The following is a 6,000-nucleotide window of genomic DNA, read 5'->3' on the forward strand; positions in this document are numbered from 1 at the left end:
ATGTCCCATTTCATAGGTGGCTGCTCTAACCACTGATCTGTTAGGCAGAAGATAGTTATCCTGATAAGCCAGGTCATGACAAAAATACTTCAATGAATCTTTTAAAAAAATGGCAGGAGAAAATAGTCTCTGACCTGGCACTACAACATGGCTGGATTTTGAAATACAGTTCTAAACCACAATAGGTGATTAATAGACTAAATTAGGTTTTGTAAGACCGTATCTTAAACTAAAAGCAAAGAAAGTGAACTCAAACTGAGTTCCCTACAGAGAAAAAAATAATTGTCTTCCGATGGTAAGACAAGAGTATTACTGGACTAAGCCTAGTAATGATTCAGTAATTGAATCACTGTTCAAACTTAAGGAGAGATTTATGTGCACAAAAAGTTCTAGTATGCAACATTCCTATGATGGTAGTTGGAATGTCACACGAGAAAGTTGATGAAGGTGTGAGAGGCCTAATTACAGAATTCCCACACATGAAAGATATATAAGAGTAAGACTGTAAAGACGACATTGGGAGAATAAAAAATATACTTGTGTTAGAATATGTGGGGGAAAAAAAGAGAACATTGCCAACATTGCCAATCTTCCCCGCTTATAGATGCTTTTGAAACTTGAAGAGACTCTGGTGCATAAAGGAGAAAGTTCAAACTTACACTGCTTCAGCAGACATGTAGCAAACCACTGCAGAAGCTCTGCACCTCTCTAATGGCCCTGACAAACTGCTTCCAACTCCTGTGAGATTGATGTGACAAAGAAGGTGAGAAGGAATGCTATCTGCCAGCATTTTGCTAGTCTGAATGAGGATATGAGTACCGTGAAAAAATATTAACGTAGGTAATGTGCTTTGAACTTCCTAGATGCTGCAAAATAGACTATAGGCATAAACCACAAATGTTTAATAACATCCTCTTTTCTTGGCAGTATTATTTCCATTACTGAAGGCATGCTCTGATTGCAGATAAAGTGCATGGCAGTTGTAGTCTCTGTGAATTGTTTTGAAATTTAAGAGGAGACTCCAATAAAAAAACAAAGGTTGAAGCTGTGTTGCAATGTAAAAAAATAATTGAATAGAATACAACCCCTAGTGACTTGGCTCAATCATTTGTAGCTTTATGTTTAAAAGCAGCTTTCAGGAGAAACATGCTAAAGGTAAAAGAGCAAATAACAGCTTTTCAAACACATCACTACTAAGGAGCCTACCAAAGAGTTCATGGGACCAACAAATAATGTAGATACAAATGGTGTGCCTGCATCTTGAACACTGCATGCAGCTCTGGCCACTCCACCTATGAAGGGTCACAGTAGGACAAGAAGAAGTACAAACAAGTGTGACAAGAATGACTAACATGTTAGGTAAACTAAAGGGAAAGAAACTCCCTAGGTTAGAAAAACAAGGGTATAATAAGAAGATCTGTGATTAACTGTTAATGTCATGGAGAAGATGAATCCTTGCTCATTGTTTGTTAAGTGGCTTCCAGAGTAATCTGTGAGCAGCTGGCTTAATATAAACAGGAAATATTTTTCATATATGTGATTAAATTGTAGGAGTCATTGCCATCATATAGTGGACTCATTGCCATCATGTGTTGTGAATGCCAGAAATACAAGTGTATTCAACAAAGGACAAGACATAATCATGGCTCTTTAGGCAATGCTAACCATGATGCAAACTCCAAATGTAAGATCCAGTTCAGGAAGTTCCTAAACATCAAACTTCTGGAAGGTTGGAAGGTATGAAAGAGAAGTCACTCTTTAACTGCTCTCATCTCACACTGATTCCTGCAGCATCTGAAACATCCACTGCAGGCCAAGTCTAAAATGTGATATGAGGTTGGGTACATCTGAGCTGTGCTTGGGATGTGGTGCTCAGTGCATAATAAGAGTGATGATGGATTTTCTATCTTGCAGTGGGGGACAGACCTCTTTTTAACATAGAAGAATCAAATTCCAGCAGGAGAAGTAGGTAGCAGTGCTGCCAAGCGTTTCTTTGGAATAAGTGAAATTCCTGACCTAAAAGTATTAAGAATATGCAGCCCTGAGGAGAAAGACTTGGGGGTGTTAGTTGATGATAAACTCAACGTGAGCCGGCAGTGTGCGCTTGCAGCCCAGAAAGCCAACCGTGTCCTGGGCTGTATCAAAAGAAGTGTGACCAGCAGGTCGAGGGAGGTGATCCTGCCCCTCTACTCGGTTCTTGTGAGACCCCACCTGGAGTACTGCGTCCAGCTCTGGGGGCCCCAGTACAGGAGAGACATGGAGCTGTTGGAGTGAGTCCAGAGGAGGCCACGAAGCTGATCAGAGGGCTGGAGCACCTCTCCTATGAGGACAGGCTGAGAGAGTTGGGATTTTTCAGCCTGGAGAAGAGGAGGCTCCGGGGAGATCTAATTGCGGCTTACCAGTACCTGAAGGGAGCCTACAGGAAAGATGGTGAGGGACTGTTTATCAGGGGGTGTAGTGACAGGACAAGCGGTAATGGGTTTAAGCTGAAGGAGGGTCGATTTAGATTAGATGTTAGAAAGAAATTCTTGACTGCTATAAAGTGGTGAGGCACTGGAACAGGTTGCCCAGAGAAGTTGTGGATGCCCGATCCCTGGAAGTGTTTAAGACCAGGTTGGATGGGGCTTTGGGCAATGTGGTCTAGTGGAGGGTGTCCCTGCCCGCAGCAGGGGGGTTGGAATTAGATGATCTTTGAGGTCCCTTCCAACCCAAACCATTGTATTCTAAGTCTCCATGGGAGTGAAACTGTGCCTCCGAGGTCTTGAGACACACACACTGATGCTATCTGTTGTCTCTTTTAACCTCCGCAGTGGTGGTTCACATTGGAAATGCTGCCATAGACGTATTTGGTATTGTGACTGGAGATGAGCTTCCAGCTGGCAAACTGCATCGAGCTGTATGTAATCAGGGAATTACCAAGATGTTGCATATATACCCATTCTACTTTTGACTTAGATCCTTTCTAAATGCATCCACTGCAACTAGGTTTATATTTACTACACCTAAACCTGAAGTACAGGAGCTATTTTACAGTTGCAATCAGTGAATCAGAAACCTTTCCAGTGACTTCAGGTTTGTGTTGTGCTGCTCCCTCTGGAGCGTGCCCTGCAGGATCCCCATTACCCACCCAGAAGCCAGCGGGGATAATCCAGCAGCACAGGAGAGCTGCTCTGTGGGATTTTGCTTTGCATGGCTGTACAGAGAACAGAAGTTACTTACAAAAGGGTACTGGAAACATGCACGCCTGTTTCCAGGCTGGGTATTGATCTCATCTATAAAGGCAGTCTGCACTTCATTTTGCAGCTCATTGTAAAATGAGTTAAAATTGAGGAAAGAACAGCATCCTTGGCTTTCAGTGGACACAGGTTTTGCTGACATGTTCTATATTCATCGACCAGAAGTTAAGTTCTTACTTTACAGCATGCTCTAACAAATGTTTATATGGAGCAGCGTCAATGACACTGTACAGCACAGTGGATATAACTCATGTAAAGAAGGGAACAGTCCTTTTGTTAAAGAAAACTCTTTTGCTTCATAATTTCCAGTTTTAGCTTTGTGTGTGCGAGTGCACGTGTAGAAATCACACATGAGCACATGTACCCAGGTATTTCTAATGCAATTCTCAGAGAGAAAGCTGGTAAGACCAGTATAAAACAGGCTTGCACACATTTATTTTCCGTGTGCTTTTCTACATTGCTTAAGCTTTTCCCCAGCCTCACATGGTCTGACATTTTTGGGTTTTATTTTTGCAGAAGACTGTCCTTGGCAGGTGGCTCGCAGACAAGATTGTCTAACAAAAACAAGCCCTCAGAATCAAATACCAAGCTCAGCTTTGAGGCCAGCAAAGCTTTGTTATAAAACCCGAGTTTTTCCAGGTACACCTCTTCCTTCTGTCAACTACGGAGGACTGCCAAGTGCCTACATTCCACTCATTCAGATCCCAGGAGGGTGACGGCAGGGAAGGCCGCCTGGTTTTGACCCAGTGGTTTCAGCTCTTAGTCAAAACAGGCGGAAGGGCCCGGCTCGGGTGGCGGGGCCGCCCGCCAAAGGGCCGCCGGCGCTCTCCCACAGCCCGGCCTCCGGGACTTAACTCCTGAAAACCCGGAGCGTGCCGGCCCCCGGCAGGCCCCGGGTACCCGCCGGGCCCGTGGGGTGCGCTACTCCCCTCCCTCCCGGCGGGACGGCGCTGACAGGACCGCGCTGCCGCGGGGCGGGGCTGGCTGCCTCGTCGCCTTGGTAACGCGTGTGCCGCGGGGCGGGCGCTCGTGGGCGCAGGCGTTGCGCGGGACCGGTCGGCAGGGGGCGCCAAAGCGCCGGGCGCGGCGCGGTCTCCTCCTCCTCCCGGTGCGGAGCCGCCGCCTCCCGCCGCGTCTCCGCGGGCTGGCGGCTGCCTGGGAGCGCGGTGACCCCCCGGGAGCGGCTCCCTCGGGGAGACGGCGCGGAGGTGTGCTTCCCAGCCTCCCTGCTTCTGCTGTCCAAGAAATGTCTTGGGGTGTTTTGGTTCGGTTTTGGTTTTGTTGGGGTTTTTGTGGGGCGTTTGTTTGTTTAACCCTGAGTGTATTTTGCACACAGTATTCTCCTGCTTCGATGTCAGTTGTTACCTGCCCGTGTTGCATCAGCCCAGGATGCCCAGTGGCAGGAGAGCCTTTGTGCTGGGCTCCCCTTGTATCCCAGGACAGGTCACCTGTGTTTGCTTTCCACGAAGAAACCCCCAGAGCATGTACAGTCCGCCAGACCTTCCACGCACTGTGGTTTTCATGCATCTCCTTTTTTTTTGCATATTGCATGTTCTTGTATTTACGCTATGCAGCGCTATGGAATGCCTTAGGGGATACTTTATGTTTAGCACTAAGGGAAGAGGAGGTCATGACGATGAATCTTCCCTCATAAAAGTAACTGCACCGAGTTCTCTGCAACTCTGGTGCAGCGCAGACACCAAAAGTTAAACAGTAAAACAGAAGGTACAAGTGTGCTTGCACTGGACATTTCCAGGGTGTTCAACCTGTGGTAACCAAAGGCACTGAGGCACTTTTGTAGAGTCCATCCAGAAGCAGCACAGCACAGAGGCAGCTGTGGCTGCTACCTGCTTCTGGATGGGCGATGGGGCTTGGAGGCAAGTGCTGGAGTGGCAGGGAAAACAATCATGATCCTTTCTCTGCAGGCAGACAGATGAAACCAGGCACCACCCCCCCCAAGAAAACAGTAAAGTCACTCCCAAACTTTCTTCGAGCCCAAGCAAAACCCCTGGTGGTGAGGCAGCGGGAAGAATGGGGAGCTATGCAGTCTTAGGCATCAATGTTCATCTCATTTTCATAGTAGGACCAGAGCTGATGCAAGCTACAAAACAAAGAAGATACAAAGAAAGAAGACAAAGATGAATCAAGCTAGGGAATGGCTTCCATGGGGGACCAAATAAATAGATTAAGACTCTGTGGGAAAATAATGGAAGACTGGTGAGGAGGATTATCAACACGCTCAAGTGACCTGCAGCTGAGGTGTAGAAAAACACATATATCATACTAATTGTTGTTTAACCTTATGTGTTTGACAAGTAGAACATCTGTGTTTCAATAACATAGCCCTGTGATAGACTTAGAAGCACCTTATCAAACATGCTTGAGATTCCTGCCCTGCTGTGGGAAAGATCAAAGCACAGCAGTAAACTACGGTTGCGTGAATCATAGAATCATAGAATGGTTTGGGTTGGAAGGGACCTTAAAGATCATCTAGTTCCAACCCCCCTGCTGCGGGCAGGGACACCCTCCACTAGACCACGTTGCCCAAAGCCCCATCCAACCTGGCCTTGAACACTTCCAGGGAGGGGACATCCACAGCTTCTCTGGGAAACCTGTTCCACTGCCTCACCACCCTCATCGAGAAGAATTTCTTCCTTATGTCTAACCTAAATCTACCCTCTTTCAGCTTAAGACCATTCCCCCTTGTCCTGTGACTACATGTCCTTGTAAACAGTCTCTCTCCAAATCCCTGAAATACAGAAGA

This window comes from Balearica regulorum, chromosome 1 (assembly GCF_011004875.1).
Source record: "Balearica regulorum gibbericeps isolate bBalReg1 chromosome 1, bBalReg1.pri, whole genome shotgun sequence".
NCBI lineage: Eukaryota > Metazoa > Chordata > Aves > Gruiformes > Gruidae > Balearica > Balearica regulorum.